Source organism: Heterocephalus glaber, unplaced genomic scaffold, assembly GCF_053883595.1.
Source record: "Heterocephalus glaber isolate CG9 unplaced genomic scaffold, H.glaber_assembly_v1.0 deba00001608, whole genome shotgun sequence".
Lineage (NCBI taxonomy): Eukaryota > Metazoa > Chordata > Mammalia > Rodentia > Bathyergidae > Heterocephalus > Heterocephalus glaber.
This window is the reverse complement of record NW_028258379.1, coordinates 4,429,955-4,446,710: the sequence shown is the minus strand read 5'-3', so window position 1 is coordinate 4,446,710 and position 16,756 is coordinate 4,429,955. Positions and strand designations below refer to the sequence as shown.

The window sequence follows — 16,756 nt, the reverse complement described above, 5'->3', positions numbered from 1 at the left end:
ACTCCTTCTTTGTTGAAGTCTCTCTTTGCTTTCCCTATGGGCTTCCATTCTCATTTCAGGTCCTTGCTGGGTCCCAGGTCCCAGGGACCTATTTCCCTCCTTCTCCTCTTCCTCCTGTTGCTATATTCTAGTGTGTGGACACCAAATCTTGGAGAGGCTGTTTCTCTGCTGTTCACCACTCCACCATCTTCCTGGAAATCTCCATGTTTATGTATTCTTATATTACGCTTTTTAAAAAAAATCATTCCATGTGATGTTTAGTAACATTATGATGGATAGTTACCTTGAGATAATTTATTATTGGAATTAGAATTTTAAAAAGTTCACGAAGCCAGGTGTGGTGCTGCAGAGCTATAATCCCAGCATTCTGTAGGCTGAGATAGGATTTCCTTGAGAGGTCAGTCTTGGCTACATAGTAAGTTCAAGGCCAGCCTGAACTACTACATAGCAAGACCCTGTCTCAAAAAGCCAAAAATATGTTTGTTTATGTTGATGACATTGTGCTTGTCATGTTTTACAGTACTGAGACTTTGAAAGCAAATCTTTTAATTTTTTGCATTAAAAAAATTGCCATTTTACTTCCAGACTACACAAAAAATAAATTTTTATATATAACATAAAACTATAAAAGAATTAGAGAAGGCAAATAAAACCCATTTGTATTTTTAGCTCTATGCCCCATAAATGCCACTGTGTTGTTTAAGGGCATGATCTTTGGTTTTTGGGTGTTTTAATTCAGTGTTTTAGAAACAGCTTGAATATAAAGGAATATAAGGAATATAAAGTAGTAGGTTTAATTGTATTTTGGAGGGTAGATGATTAGTGCTAGAATTACCATCAGCATCAGTTGATGTTCATTAAATAAGTACGTAAGAGTAAAAATCACATTAATGCCTAACATTTAACGTTTGTGGTATTATGGTTATTTTGAACATTATTTCAAAATAAATAATTGGGAGCATTTCACATTTGACAAATTGAATGAAGTTAAAAATTGAATCCACCTCCTTGTCATTTGCTAATTTAAAATTTCCCTGAACTATTATGATGTAAGTCATGGAGAGTTATCTGTGCTGTATTGTGTAGGTGGCAAGAAATGAGTGGATTGAGTGCTTTTTGCCACCAGTGCTGGAAGCAGCCTGGGATTTGTGATGGTTTCCGTAAGAAGAGCATCCTCTATGGTTTCTGAACACTCTGACCTGTGGGAAAGTCTAATAAAATAAATAGAAGGACTGCAGTGTTTGGAGCCTTTGATAGTTTTTAACTGACTACTCTCGTACCTAAGTGATTAAAGAATTTCAAAATGACTTTAGTCATTTCATGATTAGTCATACAATGTGCTTTCCTGTGAGCACAAATCTGTAGTTGATATTAAAATTATCTTGGTGAAATTATATTTCTTCACAGTTTTACTTAATGGAACAATCTTTTTCATTTGTATGTTAATGTATTTTACATTCCACCTACATTTCTTGGCTAGAGATCTCTCCCCCGCTTTTGAAATAAAGCTGTGTGTAATTGTGTACTGTCTTTTAAAGAGAATAATTTCTGCATATTAGGGTATCAGAGTCATTGATTTTGATACTCATTTCTGTCCATAAATGTGAGGATGATTAAAGACATTTTTGCCTCTTTGCTGGGCTTGTTTGGCTCATTTGGAGAAGACAAGTTATAAGAACCTCCTAATAGGGTGGGTAGTTATGAGGATAAAATGAGTTAATATAGCCAACAATGATGACAGGGTCCAGCTCATGGTGACATTTAAAAACATTACCTGTTTTTGTTGTCTTATGTCTCTGTCTGTCTGTCTGGTTTTTTTTGGTACAAGGATTGAATGCAGGGTCTTATGCTTACTTAGGCATGCTCTGCTGAGCTATATAGCCCCAGGCCTATTGTGATTTACTTATAAATACTTTTATCTGAGTCTTAAGTCTTGGGTCTCAAGTACTCAAGTAGATCTTGTTAAGATGATCTTTTTTTTTTTGGTACTGGGGATCGAACTCGGGTCGTGCGCTTGTGCAGCAGGCAGCGAAACCACTGAGCTAAATCCCCGGCCCAAGATGATCTTTTTTTTGTATACTCTGTTTAGGCAAGTGTTTTTAAAAATCCATATTCTACTACATCATGTAAAATAATATATCGCTATGTATTTCATTTGCCTACTGAACTTTAAAAAGCATTTAAAATTTTTTTTTGAGTGAAGTAACATTTGGAAGCTGTCAGAATTAGTACATTATACTGAACCCAAGGATTTGTCTAGCCAAGTGTGAGCTGCATTGCATTGTGACAGATGTTAAAACATTTTGTTCACCTGTATTCCCCAGCTGGTGTGTGTGATGAGTTGGAGGGGGTGGAAGTTGGGGTGTTAGATGTGTGTAATGACGTTGGATATGGTCACCGAGAAACATCTAGAGGGACTGGTGGTCATTGCCCAATGCAGTTGAGAGATTGGTGGAAGCTACTGGGCTGAGAAGGAGATAGGTGTTAGCTTAGCACCTTCCGCTAAGTGTGAGCATTGAACAGTCTTTTAAAAAAATCTGAAGGAATTGTGCAAAAGTATCTTCGGAGCAGGTGGCTTAGAATATGAATTTAAAACATTTTTCCTCATTAGTAAGTATTGCAAGCTATTTTTATGAACTGAAGTTGTGGATTTGTGCATGTGTAATTTTGACTAGCACTGTGGCCTGTATGTGGTCTTTATTCAACTTAATGCTTCCTTTCCTTTGTTCTTCCCTCACAGTTAGTTAGGGTACTACAGTGTCCACAGCACTCATACTCACCTCAGGACAGAGGGAGTATTATTGTTGACATGTCTTCAGTTTTTGTCAAGACCAGAAAATGTACTTACCTTCCTGCATTTTTTCCTTTCATAATGAGTTCAAGTAAGATAAGTGACCGAATGACCATCTTTGCAAAAGCAACATGTATGTGTATTTGGAGTGGGTGTGTAATGAGTGAGACCCGGGCTTTAAGATGTCACTGAGTGACCGTTCAGAGCTCATTGTGATAGAACTGCTATGCCAGGCAGAATCCTCTTTCCAAGTTACTTTCTTGAGCTGGTAGACCCTGAAGTTTCTATTTTAAAGAATTTGAATAAAAACCCAAAGATTGAAAGAACCAGTGATTCCGTCAAAGCTGGAATGTATATATGGGTTTTTTTTGATACAGAGATCGAACTCGGGACCTTGAACTTGTGAGGCAGGCAGCAGAACCACTGAGTTAAATCACCAGCCCTGGAATGTATGTATGGTTTGATTTCCAGCCATGTGTATGTATAGTTTAGGTGTATGGTTTATATACGGTTTAATTTCAGCTTTATTGAAGTTTGAGACAATGTATGAAGTTTTTTTCATATCCATTTTTTAAAACAAAAATTTTTTTGTCACTTAGTTCCTTGTCTCTCTGTACCCCCCCCCCCCCCCCCCCCCGTGGATAACTCAGGACCTTGAGCTTGAGAGGCAGGCGTGGTGCCACTGTTTGAAATCCTGGGTCCTCTCTCTGTACAGGAGTATCTTAATTGTTTTGCAGGCAGAGCTGTGGGCAGGTCAGAAATACAGAGACAGCTCGGGACTGATGATTTACAAAGATGTTGCATGTCCAGCAGATAGAGTTATGAGCAGAGGAGAGATTTATGAACCAGGCAGATATCATAGAATTCCATCCAGGTTTCCATGCAAGCAGGGTAACCTTGGACAAAGCAACCTCAGGTTTCCTCAGTTTGCTCCTCTGCGAAGTGGTGATGATATCTGTTCTCTAGGAATCATTAGAGAGATAGTATAGGTAAAATGACCAGAGAGAAGTGCCTGCCATATGGTAGGCGTTTGGTAATTAATGGTTGTCATATTTCCATGCTTGAGGGAAGGGTCCACAGGCACACAGTTGTATTGTTGGGATCTAGGGTAGTTCCCCCTCACATTTTCACTGCTCAGTGAATGCTTGTTCTTTTTTTTTTTTTTTTTGGTACTGGGGATCGAACTCGGGCCCTTGTGCTTGTGCAGCAGGCGGCAAAACCACTGAGCTAAATCCCCAGCCCTTCAGTGAGTGCTTGTTGAGTGAAACCATCCTTTCAGGCAGGAAAAAGCAATTCTTCATGTTGATAAAGCAGTGGTGATTCTTATTACTTTTGCTTTATAGTCACCCTTTCTGGTTTGCAGATTAGATATTCTACATTGTTGTTTTTTAATGAAGTGTTTTTGTGTGATGTAGTTGTCTAATAAACGGAGTGTAGCTTTAACAGCAGAAGTTCATGATTATAGTAGGTAAGGTGGTTCTTTTGACAGAGCACAGTCTCTGGATGCGCTTGGTTTTGAAGGTTGCCAAGCACTTGGAAAGGCTCTGGGCAGAAGTGTCCTTTTCTGGTTCTGTCATCACCTCTTCACTGCATCTGAGGCTGGCAGTGTATGGAATGTAGGAGACATGGAAAATTTACTGAATGGATGAATGTGGCAATGACGTGGACATCAAGGTTTAGTGGGGGGGGGGGTGTCTTTATTTTTTTTGGTACCAGGGATCGAACTCAGGACCTTGCACTTTCGAGGCAGGCGCTGGAACCACTGAGCTAAATCCCTGGCCCTAGTGGGGTCTTTACTGTGTAGTATTTATTTGATTATCTCTGAAGAGCAGAAATACACACAAGCATTAAAATGATTCTAGTGCATCCTTGACAATAAAACAAACACATCTCGGGCTTAAACTGGGCAGAGGTTTGCTGTCCATGAGAGTCAGTGGCACTTCGCAGCTCCTTTCAAAGTATGCCAGAGGGGGCACGGGCAGAGCCCAGGCCTGGAGACTAAATGTTGACTTCATATGGCTCCTCTGGGTGGATCTGAGTGCCTGTGGGAGTGGACGAGTGAGTTGTAGGAGAGAGCACGGGATTCTAGTCCTTTCCCTTTCCCTGGCCCCTTTTGCCTTATAGGGATTTCTGTCAGTGCACACACACCAGTTTGGCTCATTGTGATTAATGAAAGATAAGCACTATAAAAGTTCCCCCTCTGGCTTTCTGTGTAGTTTCTTTCGTCTCAGATGGACGTGCAGTTGGTTTTTATTGTGTGTTTAATGTGTGTTCAGGAAATTTAAAAAGCTTTTAATTTAGCTTTAGACAGGCCTAATTAAAGTCTGCATTTGCTGATTGCTCTGTTCCTCACTCCCCTACCTCCCAACCCCCACAACCAATAACATTTATTAACATTTTTAATATACAGCCAAAAGTGAGTTTTAGGCGATCCATGCTTCTGTCCTTTCACTAGTGCGTATAATTTAGAAGTGGGAGGATCTTGATGTCATTTTCTAAATTTTTAAGTAACATGAAAAGCACACTTAGCGGTTCATAGTTTTGAAAGATTGTGTAGTATCTGGGGAGATTTTCTTTTGCTAGATACCTCATTTTCCAGGCTCTTGGTTTTGCTGTGTATACTGTGATTAGACTCAGTCTGTCCTGGTCTTTCTTACTTGAAATCTATGCAGTGTTATTCCCAGTAGACTCTTGAGTGACCCCAGAAGCCTTTACTGAGGAGTGTGTCTTCAGGAAAGAGGTAATCAGGATCTCCAGGAATTTTTTTTTCCTTCCTGGGAACTAATTTCCACATGTCAAATGCAAGCTAGGTCCGTAAACTCTAGTGAGTACTTTCATTTAACCATTCCAACAATTTGTTTAAGTTCCGAAAAAGGTAATTTCCCCCCAGCCATTAGATAGTTATGTGGGCTCTTTATTGTTTGTTTGATTATTTATTTATTTTGGTACCAGGATCAAACTCGAAGCACTGCTGAGCTAAATCTCGTCCCTGGCTCTTTCTTGTTTGAGGAAGCATGGAGTCTTTTACTGCTTTTGGCTTCTTTTTATTGTGATAATGGATGAGCTGTTTCAGAAATGAAGCCATTTTAATACTGTTGTTTTAAACTGGGCATGTAATAATGATGTTAGATTATTATAAAGTCTAGAAAGCTCTGATATCAGGAGGATTTTGCTAGATTCATTCAGAGGGATAGCTTGGAAGCATTGTATGTACTTATTTTTGTGGTGCTGGGACTTAAACCCAGGAATCGTACATGCTAGGTTGCACACTAGCATTGAGTTACATCCCCTGCTCCAAAATTACAGTTTAGTTTGAAAAATTGCAGCATCTGACAGTTTCAACTTTGAAAGAGAAATGGTCTAGAAGGAAATTCAAGGAAACTGTTAATAGTGGTCATCTTTGGGGATAGGAATAGAAGGTTTCAATTTGTACCTTGACCTTAAAACTAATTAAAAAGCAGGAGGGTAGTTGTGGTCTGGCTACTTAATGAGACATTGGTGATCATTATTATTATTTTTTTTATGATGATGGGGATTGAACCCAGGGCCTTGTGCATGCTAGGGATGCCTCTTCCTCTGGTCTCCATTAGTGATCATTAGATCGAGTGTCTGTACTGTCAGTTACAATGTGAGGAGATAGCTACAGAAATCTTTCGATGAAGTATGAATGCTAATACTCAAAGTGTGATTTGAGGTATGTATGCTTGTTTCTTTATCCTTCCATTTTCCACTCACCCATAGTCTACGTACCTGTCTCTATCAGCTAAGGAAAGAAGTAAACGTGATCTCCATGATATAGTTGGTTTCTATAAGGAAAGAGCTTATTCATTGATCTAGATAGTATTGGAAGAGCCTGATTTTGGATATTCAGCAGGAAGGTAAAGTACTTAGTTTTCAGAACTGTTGTGTGGAACATTGAGAAGGTAAATTACAGTGGTATGAAATTTTTTATTCTCTTTTCCGAGATTTTTATCTTCGTGACTTTATTGCACAAAGTACTTAGCTTTCTGGCTGTTATGTCACACTTTAATGAGCCACACAGTAATTTGTGAATTAATGCTCTTTACTTTTCTAATCCGCACACCAACACCCTGCCCATTTTGTGTCAGTTCACTTTAGGATTGACGTTTTTGTAATGCCATTGGTGAAACCCTTTGATCTGGGAGATATTGAGGCACTGGATCAGCTTTGGCTGTTAACAACCCCTCCAAAAACCTGGTTGCATAAAACAATGGCCATTTATTTAGCTCCCCATTGTGTGATTTGGCATTTGGGGCAGGGTTCTGCTGTGTGATGGCTCTGTCTCTTCTAGGCTCACACAAGCGTCTGCAGTCCGAAAGCTGTTGATAGTTTCTCTCGTGTGTGAAGTTGGTCAGCTGTTGGTTGGCTGAGGCTGCAAGCATGCCAGGGCTCTGTGAATCTTGTTCTTGGGCAGCCTAGCCTGGGCTTTCCCACTTGGTGGCTATGCCCATCTCTAGAGCAGCAGGAGAGGAAAAGCATACATGGTTACAGTACTTTCCAACCTCTGCCTGCATCATGTTGCTGTTATCCCATTGGCTAAAGCAAGCTAGCTATAGGGCACTTGAAATTCTGAGGGAGGAAGAAGACTCTACCTCTTGTGAGAGGAGCAGTGGTATGAAAACAAGGAAGGAAAGAATCTGTGGCCATGTTTGCTCTCTGCTGTAGGTATTCTTCAGGGAGTCACAGTTTCAGTGGATATTGTCTCCATTTTGAAATCTATCTAGAGTCCTACCACTTCTCACTTCCTCTTCTGCCACCTCCTTCTCAACCACTGTCATCTTTTGCCCCCTAATAGGTTCCATGCTTCTACCCCTGCTTCTGTCCCCCACACAGCAACCAGAGCAAATTCGAAGATGGAATTCAGATCATGTCACCCCTCCCTTCAAACCTTCCATTGCTGTCTCATCTTATTTCAAATAAAATTGTAATTCCCTACTGAGGCTGCAGGACTTTGTATGATGCCTTTGTCTTTGACCTCCTCTTGTTTCCCTGGCCTCCCCATGCATCGCCTTCTAAGCACACTTCCCTCCTGGCCCTTTCTGCGCAGTGCCAGGTCCTGCCTCTCTCAGGGTTCTGCACTTGTGCTATCTCTGTCAGAGGCTAAGCACGGCTCTCTCATTCATGTCCTTTCAGCCTCTGTTTATGTCACCTTCTCTAGAGAGGCTTTACTGATAGCCCTACATGAAACAGTGTTCTTTCCTTCCAGTCTCTGGCTTGCTTTATTTTATTCCACAGCACTTAAAGCCTGCTGACATTTATTTGTTTATTTTCTGTCTCCTTCAGGAAGCTCCATGATGGCAGCCACTTTGAGTGTTTTGCTTGCTTGCTGTTCATCCCTAGTGCCAAGAACAGTGCCTGGCTCAGGGTGTGGGGCCAGTGTGACGACTGCTTAGTGACTTTGGAGATGGCTCTTCCCCATAGCTGAGATGAAGTCTATGTGTCTTCACTGCTGGGCTAGAGGCACTTATTTCCCCTTGCCTGATGCTCAGCTAGACGAGCCTGATAATATTTAATAAAGGGTTAATAGATTTAGGAATGTAATGGTTATGTATGCTTCTGGTTTACATGCCTGAATATACACATGTATGAATTTGGATTTGGGTGGCACATGAAACAGACACTGTAGACATAGTGTAGGCTCAGTACTTATGTTAATACCTTCTTCTTGCACTTTTGAAGTTCCTGCAAGCCCCCGGATCTCTTATATTCAGGCCTGTGTAGCAAATTGCTCAAGTCCCACTGGGCTAGCCTTCTCTGAGCCTCAGCTGACGTAGGTGTGGTGTTGTCCTTTGAGGGTAATTTATCTCATGGATTTGCCATTGCTGATTCTTGGACCTTGAGTTGGAATTTTGTTAGTCCACGTGAGTTGACCTTTGTGTGTATAACATGCAGGCAAATCTCTTACTTGGAATAATGAGAGGGGGTGGAATGAGTAGGAGGAACGGCAGTCTGGCCTTAAGAAATGTTTGAATCACAGAAAATAAAGGCAATATAATTTTTAAAATTATAGTGCATATCATAGACTAAGATATAACTGAGACATAGTGAGCCACATAAGCAATCGTAGTGGAAATATTTACAGTTCAGAACACACCTCTGTAATCCTAGCACTTGGGAGGCTGAGGCAAGAGAATTGCTTAGAGTTCGAGGCCAGCCTGAACTACATGGTGAGATCATGTCTCAGAACAAAACAAAACAAAATAAGGGCTTGGGATTTAGCTCAGTGGCACTGCACCTGGCTCGAAAGCACAAGGTCCAGAGTTCGATTCCCAGTACAACAAAACAAAACACAACACCAGAACAGAATAATCTAAGAATTTAATCATCAGAGTCTCTGTAAGAGTTATATGCCTCAGAGTTTGAGCAGTCCAAAAAACTGACAAGTCTAATTTCTTCAAAGGTTTGTTTGAAAAAGTTATTAATTTTCGTATTCTTCTAGTTTTTAAGTACCTGAAAATGTGCAGGTGCAGATTGACTTGTTCTTGATTAGAATCATGTTCTTCAAGTCTAAAATGTAAAATTCTTTTTTTGTGTGTGGTACTGGGTATTGAACTTGGGACCTTGAGCTTGCAAGGCCGGCGGTGGAACCACTGAGCTAAATCCTAGGACCTAAAATGTAAATTTCAAAGTGGGGGAGCTGAGAGTCTTAGTGCCCTGGTGTCTTCTGGCCAATCGGTAGCCTCACTGGGATGGATCTTGGTCCACCTGTTGCATCGTGTTGGCTAAAGCTGGTTGAGTTGGCTGGAAGCAGAGTGAAAGGGTTAAAGTAACTTAGCGTGAAGTGGGTATTGAGAGTGACTGTGGGGACCCTGGGCCTGTTCTGGACTCTGGCTCCTGGTGACCAGAAGGCAGAGCGCTCAGAACATGTGCTTTCAGGCAGATGCACTAAGTTTTAGTCCAGTTTTGCCATTTACTATTTGAGTGATCTTAGATAAGTTATGTCCGTATGTCTCATTTTCCCTGTTGGTTTTATTTTTTTGTTGTTTTTTTTTGAAACAGGGTCTTGCTTTGTAGTTCAGGCTGGCCCTGAATTCACTATGTAGCCCAGCCTGGCCTCGAACTTGCTGTCCTCCTGCCTCTGCCTCCTGAGTGTTGGGATTACAGGCATGCGCCACCACGCCTGGTTCCCTGTTGGTTTTGAAATAGGGGTATTGAGAGAGCTTATATTTTAGGGTTGTCGTAAGGGTTAAATGAAGTGATGTGTATAAAAGGTGTGTTGCTATACCAGGCACATAGTAGGTGCTCAAGAAATGTGATATAATGCCTTTACTGCTTTGCTAAAGTCTGTCTGCCATGAACTGTTGCCCCTCTGCCATGTGCCACTCTGCCTTGGAGCCAGATGATTATGGACTGAAACCTCTACGAACTGGGGAATGATACATTTTTAACAACAAGAACCAGCAACTGGAAGTACAAGATTGGTTATTTAGTGGTTTCGCTGCCTGCTGCGCAAGTGCAAGGACCCGAGTTCGATCTCCGGTACCAAAAAAAAAAAAAAGAAAAAAAAAGATTGGTTATTTAATAATATTAAAGTGAAGTTTTAATCAGCGGAGGTGCTGTTACTAGATTTGTCTTCTGGATATAAATTAAAAATGACTGAAGTTCAAGCAATGGTAGAATTCTCTGTGGAGCTAAACAAGTTCTACAATGTGGATTTATTCCAGGGAGATTTTTTACCAGATTTGTGCTATGAAAATTCCACCAAGAATTCACCACAAAGTAGAAGCCAGTTTGTTACATGAAACAGGTGTGAATGACTTTAGCCTTCCCAGCTTCAGTTCATGATTCTCAGATTTGCAGTAAAACATTTCAAATTCTTTACAAAAATGAAGATGTTTTAAATGGTGTTATGATCATCAAAGTTAAAATGTTGTTGGATGAAGGAAAGATTGAAGAAACCCTCGAGGAAATGAGTTTTCTATTATCCTTGGATCTGCACTTCACAGATGGAGATTATTCGGCAGATGATCTGAACGCCTTGCAACTAATAAGTAGCCGAACACTTAAGCTGCACTTCAGCCCCTATAGAGGACTTCATCATCATGTCAATGTTATGTTTGATTATTTCCACCTTTCTGTTGTGTCTGTTACGGTCCATGCATCCTTGGTTTCACTACACCAACCACTAGTAAGCTTCCCTCGCCCTGTGAAGACTACTCGGTTAAACAGAAACGCACCAGCACAAAACAGAGATTCTGTGATTCCTACTCTTGAAAGTGTGGTCTTTGGTATTAACTACACAAAACAGTTGTCACCAGATGGCTGCAGTTTCATCATTGCTGATTCCTTCCTCCATCATGCCTACTGTTTTCATTATACCCTTTGTGCCATTTTGCTGCTAGCCTTCAAGGGATTGCACAGCTGCTTCATTATGGTAACAGAAGAGATTCCCTCTTGTCAGAAACTAGAACTGGGTATGTTAAAAGTGGCCAGGCCTGTCCTATGGTTCACGTCGTTCTCTTCAATCTTCTATTGCTAGTTACCAGCTTTGCTGTACTTCTTGTATACTAAAACTAAAATGTTTATATGCTTTACTTTTATTTCTCTTTCAGTCTCATCTTTTTCAACCTTTGATAATCACTTTTTGCAATTTAAAACTGTTATCATACTGAGAACTAGCTTTTCGGTACTAAATTTGAAATGAGTCTTGATAGAATTTTAAAAAAAATGTTATGGCAATATATGATTCCCCTTAAAATATAATCAGAAAACAAATATAATTATCTATAGAATAGTAGGAAGGTAAATTAAATCTATACTTGTAAATATTTGACCGTCTAAGCAGATTGTAGGTTCTTGGAACAACTTCATACATTTGACTTTAAGTTACCTCAGATCTGTACTCCTTTTATATCACTTCAAGAAATAACATATTCAGTGTTTTAACATTTTAAAAATTACTTAAATCTTTTAAAAGTCAAGCTGCAGTTTCAATCCATGAGGAGTACTGTACCTGCATATATATATTATAAAAATCGTATTACTTAGATTTTGTATAGCATTTTTAGTTTGCAGAATATTTTAACATATTATTTTATAGAAGGTAAATTATTGGCAAAATAAATCTTATTCAGACTTTTAAAAAAATTTTATTTTAATTTTAATTTTATTTTTTAAATTCAGACTTTTTATGGTAGTTTTATAAGCTTTTATTTTCAAATATCAGCTCATGAAAAAGTACATGCAAGCCAGACATAGTGACACACACCTGTAATCCCAGCACTCCGGAGCCTGGAGCAGAGGATCACCATGAATTCGAGGCCAGCCTGGGCTGCACAGGGAATTCCAGGCCAGCCTGCACTACGTAGCGAGACCCTGTCTCATATACACAAAAAAAGTACATGTAATTATCTCTTCAGAATAATTATTTTTATCATTGTATATTTGAATAAGCCAGAAAAAAATTTTTTTTTGTATTAAATTCTTTTATTGGTACATTGTAGGTACACAACACAATTACATTTCTCATTGGGAACTTGTACCTTTACATAATGCATCTTGGTTCTTATTTTTTCCCCATTCCTAGCCCTCCCTTCATGCCCTCCACCCTTCCCTATTTACAAAGACTTTATTTCCATTTTTTCCATTTCTCATCATTTTTCCTTTCCCTTCTTTCCTTTTCCTTGCCCCTCCCACTACCCCTACCCCTTTGGACCTTTTCTTCCTATTTTACGTTATCGATTATTCATTCTAATCATTGGTACATTTTAGGTATACAATATAATGACATTCATCATTGGAAATTTGCACCTTTACATATTCTCTCTTGGTTCTTATTTTTTCACCCTTGCCCAGGCCTCCCTTCAACCCCTCCATTCCTCCCTATTTACAAAGATTTTGTTCCCATTTTTCCATTTTCTCATATTAATCCCATTCCCTTCTATCCTTTCCCTTAGCCCTCCCACTTCGTTCCCCTTTGCCCCTTTTCTTCCTATTTCACATTACCTATTATACATTTAGTCCTTATTTACACTTTCAGTTTCTCACACCAGAGAAACTATTCGGCATTTACACATGTGTGTCCTATTTATTTCACTTAAGAGTATTGCCTCAATGTGCATCCACTTTGCTATAAATGTCTCTAATTTCTCATTTTTTATGGTTGAGTAGTACTCCATTTTATTAAAAAACCACATTTTCTTTATCCAGTCTCCAGTTTATGGGCATTTGGGCTGTTTCCAAGTTTTAGCTATTACAAACTGCGCTGCTATGAACATGGGTGCACATATATCACTGTGGTATGATTCTTTTAATTCTTTGGGGAAGATCCCCAGGAATGGAATAGCGGGGTCAAATGGGACTTCCAGTCCTAGTTCTTTGAGGTATCTGCATACTGATTTCCACAGTGCTTGCACCAGTCTACACTCCCACCAGCAGTGGAGCAGGGTTCCTCTTTCCCCACAGCCCCAGCAGCATTGGTTATTGGTTGATTTCATGATAGCAGCCATTCTTTCTGGAGTGAAGTGGAATCTCAGCATTGTTTTCATTTGCATCTCTCGAATGACCAGTGATGTTGAACATTTTTTCATGTATTTATTTGCTATTTCTACTTCTTTGTCTGAGAAATGTCTGTTCATTTCAGATGCCCATTTTCGGATTGGGTCTTTAAATTTGGGAGGTCTGATCTTTTAAAGTTCTTTATAGATTCGAGATAGTAGACCTTTGTCTGAGGAAAAGCAGGTGAAGATATTTTCCCACATTGTAGGTTGTCTCTTCACACTGCTGGTGGTTTCTCTTGCTGTGCAGAAGCTTTTTAATAAGAAGAGATCCCATTTGTTGATTGTTTGTGCTAGTTAACAGGCAACTGAGGTTTTGTTCATAAAATCTTTTCCTACACCGATGTCTTCAAGGGTTCTACCTAACCTCTGTTCCAACTGGCTCAGAGTTTCTATTTTAATATTTAGATCTTTAATCCATTTTGATTTTAGTTTAGTGCATGGTGAGAGATACAGGTCTAGTTTTAATCTTTGGCAAGTTGAAGCCCAATTTTTCCAGCACCATTTATTAAAGAGGCTGTCTTTCCTCCAGTGAGGGTGTTTGGCTCCTTTATCAAAGATGAGATGGCTGAGTGTGTCTGGCGTTGTTTCTGCATCTTCTAATCTGTTCCACTGGTCCTCAAGTCTGTTTCTTTGCCAGTACCGTGCTGTTTTTATCACAGAAGCTTCGCAGTATAGTTGCAGGTTGGGGATTGTCATACCCCCTGCCATGTCTCTGTTACCTAGAATTGCTCTTGCTATTCTGGGTCTCTTCTTGCTCCAAATGAATTTTTGGATTGTTTTCTCAAGGTCTATGAAGTATGCTTCTGGGATCTCAATTGGAATTGCATTAAATCTATATAGCAGTTTTGGAAGTATGGCCATTTTCTCTATATTAATCCCTCCTACCCAGGAGCAGGGGATGTCTGTCCATTTTCTGATATCATCTTCAATCTCTCTTTTCAGAATGCCATAGTTTTCAGAGAAGAGGTCTTTGATTTCTTTTGTTAGGATGATTCCTAGGTATTTCAGTTTTTTGGATGCTATTGTGAAAGGAATTATTTGCCCTATTTCTCTCTCAGTGAGTCTGTCATTGGTGTAGAGGAAAGCTGTTGATTTTTGTGTGTTGATCTTGTAACCAGCTACTTTACTGAATTTGGTTATTAAGTCTAGAAGACTTTTGGTGGCGTTCTTGGGGTCTTCTATGTAGAGTATCATGTCATCTGCAAATAATGACAATTTGACTTCTTCATTTCCTATCTTTATTCCTTTTATTTCTTTCTGTTGTCTAATTGCTGTGGCTAATGTTTCCAGAACTATATTGAACAAGAGTGGTGATAATGAACATCCTTGTCTTGTTCCTGATTTTAGTGTGAAGGATTTCAGTTTTTGACCATTTAGTATGATATTGGCTGTTGGTTTTTCAGAGATGGCTTCTATGAAAATTTTAAATTTATTTAATCATTTTTTTGCTATATATTTTTTTTGTCCTACAAAGATCTCAGTATTTTAACAAATGGATGCGTTCTCACAATTGTCACTGTTATTAAAGTTCTTCAGTTTGAAAAAAAAAAAAGAAATGTGAGCTGATATTTAGCAGAGGCATAGTTTTTGGGAGAATTCAGGAAAATGGCTGGATGTAATGGCACTGTGCCTGTAATTTCACTAATCAGGAGACTGATGGAAGAGATTCAGAAGTTCAAGGTCAACCCAAGCAATTTACTAAAACCCTACCCCTACTCCTCCCCTTCAAAAAGAAAGGGCTGGGGCTAGCTTGGTGGCCCATCCGGGGTTTAATCACCAGTACTACCAAAATAAGTAAATAAATAACCCAGGAGATTGGCCACCAAGAGAGCAAGGTCCTATGTGACATTCTGACTCCTGCGTGACTGTGGGATACATGTAGTTAGTTTGGAGGAGATGGGATTAAGGGTGACTGGCAGCAGGAGGATGCTGCCCAGCATTCATGAGCACTGTGGCCTCTGGGAATGGTGAGCATGGTGCTGTGGTGCACAGTGGTGTGTGGTGTGTGCAAGCAGGGAAAAACTCACCGGGTGATATAGGCCCGGAGCTAAAGCAAGGGCATGCTGGTGTGCGCAGAGCCACTCATGCCAGGTTCCTAGGAGTGGGAGTGAAACAGGTCACATCCCTAGTGGACTGCTCGGATTACCCAGCAGATGCTCCTCAGTGTAGGAGAACCAGCCTTGCTGCATTCCTGCAATTTCATTGAACTCCTGTTTTTATTTTAAAATTCACATATCTTTATATTTCATAACATATTGGAGATTGAATATCCTTATCTGAAATGCTTGGTATTAGATGGGTTGTGTATTTCACATTTTTTCAGATTTTGGAATATTTACATATACATAATGAGATTCTTCAGCTGAACCTGGTGGAGCAGGAGGATTGTAAAATGGAGCGTGCCTGGGTAATTTAGCATCTTCAAGAGACTGTCAAAATTTAAAAAATTGGGCCGGGGATTTAGCTCAGTGGTGCTGACGCCTGCCTCGCAAGTGCAAGGTCCTGAGTTTGATCCCCAGTATGGGAAAAAAAAATTTTTTTAAATTAAAAAAGGGCTGGGTTGTAGATCAGTGGGAAGGCCCTGGATTCAATCTCTAGTTACCACCAAGAGGGATGGAGCGAGGAGACCAGGGGGAGACAGATATATCTTGGGAATGGGACCCAAATCTGAATGTAAAATTCATTTATGTTTCATATACACTTTATATAAAAAATAATTTATACAATTATTTTTATTTACTTTTTTTTAAGTGTGCATTTAAAAAAATTTTCATTTGTTTGGTTTTTAAAAAATATTATTTAAAAATTTTCATTTTTTGGGGACAGGGTCTCTGTGTAGTTCAAGCTGGCCTTGAACTCACTATATAGTCCAGGCAGGCCTTGAACTTTAGGTAATTCTCTTCCTTCAGCCTCCCAAGTGCTAGGATTACAGGCATGTGCCTCCATACCCATCCAGAGTGTACATTTGACTGCAACTTGTCACAAGAGTTTAGATGTGGAATTTTCCACTTAGAGGACCATGTTGCCACCCAGAAATTTTTGAATTTTTTAGATTGGGAATGCTCAATGTGTAGTTTCTTTTCATTATAAAAATTGATTTTTTTTTTTTTAAAAAGGAAAGTTAATAGTTCCAGGGAGAATTACAGTGTTTGTCCTATGGTTTCTGGAAAGGACCCCCCCCTCCCCCCCAAGTAATGAGCAAATAGAGTAGATGGATGGATGCCTGGAAAGAGGAGTTTGTAGAATGGTTGTTATGGTTATGTCTAGATGTCCCCTCAAAGCCTCATGTGGTCATGTGTGGGGCTTTTCAGAGGTGGCTGGATCTAGAGTGTGCGAGACTGGGATTAATTTATGGTGCAATGCTAGGATTAATGGTGCTAGGAGTAAGGGTGTGAGTGAGTAGGATAGGGTAGCCTGGATAATATATAAGGGCTTGTCGCTTGTC

General features: G+C 39.7%; 1 protein-coding gene and 1 pseudogene across 5 annotated transcripts in view; both read left to right on the top strand.

Moving 5' to 3' along the window:
- The window catches only part of Ppp2r5e (protein phosphatase 2 regulatory subunit B'epsilon), a 175,673-nt gene that overhangs the window by 30,478 nt on the left and 128,439 nt on the right, over positions 1 to 16,756 (top strand). The gene's annotated exons all lie outside the window — the stretch shown is intronic.
- The window catches only part of LOC147822737 (protein FAM135A pseudogene), a 34,578-nt pseudogene continuing 21,231 nt past the window's right edge, over positions 3,410 to 16,756 (top strand). The window contains exon 1 of the transcript XR_015444992.1: positions 3,410 to 16,756. This exon is cut by the window's right edge and continues 21,231 nt beyond it. The product of XR_015444992.1 is annotated as a protein FAM135A pseudogene (transcript).